Source organism: Entelurus aequoreus, linkage group LG01 (assembly GCF_033978785.1).
Source record: "Entelurus aequoreus isolate RoL-2023_Sb linkage group LG01, RoL_Eaeq_v1.1, whole genome shotgun sequence".
Lineage (NCBI taxonomy): Eukaryota > Metazoa > Chordata > Actinopteri > Syngnathiformes > Syngnathidae > Entelurus > Entelurus aequoreus.
Window position 1 is genome coordinate 37,559,517 of NC_084731.1, and position 3,140 is coordinate 37,562,656.

At 43.9% G+C, this 3,140-nt stretch overlaps 1 protein-coding gene across 1 annotated transcript in view; it reads right to left on the reverse strand.

The window, feature by feature from the left end:
- The window catches only part of gnb1b (guanine nucleotide binding protein (G protein), beta polypeptide 1b), a 30,951-nt gene extending 28,785 nt beyond the window's left edge, over positions 1-2,166 (reverse strand). The window contains exon 1 of the mRNA XM_062049514.1: positions 1,820-2,166. The gene's annotated coding sequence lies outside the window, so the exon portion shown is untranslated. The remainder of the gene's footprint in view (positions 1-1,819) is intronic.
- Between the last annotated feature and the right edge of the window lie 974 nt (positions 2,167-3,140).

The window sequence follows — 3,140 nt, forward strand, 5'->3', positions numbered from 1 at the left end:
TCAGTCAGCCTGCTTCTTGTGTGCCTGCTAAATCACAAATACCAAATATTGAAGTGTTGAGCTGCAACCATATGATGTGTCATGGGGCTACAGATGTCTCTCGGGGGTAAAGAACATAACTAGCAATATCATTGTGCAAAGTCCATAATCCTTAGAGGCTAAAATCCTCAGTCAATGAGTGTGTAATCCTATCCATGTCCACTAACAAACAGCTGGCCAAGCTAAGCAGAGCATTAAAAATATGATTTTCCATTCATAAAGTGGATGAGTCTTAATTCGTTTAAGTACGACCTGCTTATGACAATTGCCTAGATTTGGCACTGACAGTTCAGTCACATCATTTTCCAATGGATCATTATGACCCAGTTCAGCAATGTTGGTTTATCATATTTAATACTTACTTGTGAGTGTTTTGCATCCCTCTTTATTTGCGTGGTTGATGTAGCCACAGTATGCACTACAGTGATTTACCTACAACGGGACTGTTTGCATTGCATTTGCATAGCTGCATGATACCTACTTCGTCAGTTATAAGTAAAAAAAAAAAAAAAAAAGGTGTAACTTACGACAAAATAATGTATGAGTGTGTACTTTCGAGAGAGAGAGACGGCGCGTAGTGCAGTGAATGACTTGCAGCCGCTTCGAGAGAAGATGCAGCTAAACGCCATCTTGCCTTCTGCTGTCCGCTAGTTAGCTTAGCTTGTAGCATTGAAGTGGCGGCCTGCAGGCAGGCCAGCCAGAGCTATTAAAAAGACTCCACTCGTGCATACCCGTGTCATTCATCCACAAATGGAACTAAAACGAATTCAACAAGACACACGAATAATTATTGGACAAATAGGACACATTCAAAAACGTAACAGCATCACTTCCGCAATTGCAACTGACAGTTGTCAAACTAAGCTAACCAGCTATAAGAGGCGACTCGAATAAAAAAAAACCTGCACAAATCCACTTAATTCCATACCAACAATCTTATTAAACGGCGTCTACTTAGTCAATTACAACCTTAGCGTGGATTTGTGAATAATCTACTCCTCCTCCAGCCCGTAAAACTACAAGGTCGGGCGGCGATGGCCTGCTTCACTTCCACAAAATAACTGCTCGTTTGTGCACTCAATAAAAAAATGCGTTCATCTACCATTCGGTGTTCGCTAAAATATGTAAAACAAATAAATAATAATAATTAAACACAACACACCGATGCACTGGTCAGTTCGTGCAAAACTGAGCAAATATGTCAACTTTTTATAAACTATTTATAAAAAATTATTTTACATACTTACAAATCTCAAATGATACACACCGCAATTGGTCAAACGAATCCATACTAACATAGCATTGAAAATTGCGATTATTAGCGAAATGCAGAATTTGAGCCCAACCCAATCCATCAGTCAGGATTGTATTTTACATAGAAATAAATCACTGCACTTTAAGGCAAAAAAAGTAAAGGGATTAATGAGTTAACACTTTAAAGAGTTGTTGGTACACTATTTTGTGTATTAATGCCCAGAACAGTGTGACTCTGATTGCAATGTTGTGTAAAGGGCCCCTTCTAGAAGCTTCCACCGGCATTCCAAGCTACCATCACTATTTTGTGAAAATGTGCAACATTAAGACGATAATGAATTATACAACTACTTTTGACGGTTTATGATACAAATGCCAACTAGCTGCTGACTTCCATAGCTAAAGAAGGGGCTAGCTAGCTAGCAGTACCCCACCCCCGGCCAGCTTTATTCGGCCACAATACCTCCCTGCACCCTGCATAGAAGAGAGAAAAACACACATAAACACTCACCACGTTTCACCTTACCTGAATCAACGTGGCTTTGCTTTTTTCGTTTTGGCATTGACCGGCAACCCAGACGATGGAAAGGCAGGAATAAGCAAAGAGCACACGGCTAGCCGAACAACTATGGCCGAGCTAGCTAGCTTGCTTTTTAGTAAGGGGGGCGGGGGGCGATCACACCCACAAGCCTGCTTGGACAAAAGTATATTAATTTATATTAAAATATTTCACTTTGCTATCCTTCACTCAGTAAGACGACATCATGTTCCCTTCTAGACCCGTCTGAACATCTGCCCTTTGCCGATGAAGCACTCTCGTCCGGCCATCGAACGTCGAGATGGGCGCGGTGACCCTGCAGTCATCGCTGGGAAACCCCACGCTGCAGCAGGCAGCCAGGCAGGCAAGCCAGGCAGGCAGGCAGGCAGACAGGCAGGCAGGCAGGCAGGCAGGCAGGCAGGCAGGCAGGCAGGCAGGCAGGCATAATTCTAGCCTGATTTAGCCATTCCTTTACCACTAGAATTTGGAGGTAATCCTCCCTTTTCATTGTCCCATTTACTCTCTGTAAAGCACCAGTTCCATTGGCAGCAAAACAGGCCAAGAGCATAATACTACCACCACCATGCTAGACGATAGTCATGATGTTCCTGGGATTAAAGGTCTCACCTTTTCTCCTCCAAACATATTGCTGGGTATTGTGGCCAAACAGCAAAATTTTTGTTTCATCTGACCACAGAACTTTCCTCCAGGAGGTCTTATCTTTGTACATGTGATGTCAAATGAAAGAAACAGGTGTTTTTTTTGCCTTTTGGATCGGCCTTTCGGGTTAGCGCAACAAGGGGTGACACTTTTGTGGTTTCTGTGCTGCTTTTTGGTGCTTTTTTTTGGAGAAATTTAGGATGTGCCTTGGGGGGAGCCGTGGCCATGTTTGCGCTAGAGATCAGCTGCTGGCTGTCTGCCACATTGGAGTCTACGCGGATGTACTGGAGGAAATACGACAGAGGAGGATTGCGGACATAGTAGCGTTGGGGGTCGGGATGGACAAGCTTTGCGGAGCCCTGGTTGAAAGAGCGTGTATTGGACACATCTGTCTCTTGGATGGATTCTCGCTCATCCACGTGGACTGGACATTGGCCGAGAGTTAGCAGGCAGCCAAGGACGGCAATGGCTCACTCGGTTGCTCCCTTGGCCATGCTGCCACACCACCTCAGCAGACGAGGTCCTGGAGCGCCGTAGAAGCCCCCGTGATGTGTTTTTGGGTGTTGAAATTGTGTTTTTGTTTTGTTTTGTTGTTTGTATATGCATGGTGCAATCATGTGTGCAACATGTATTAGTTATTAAATGTGTT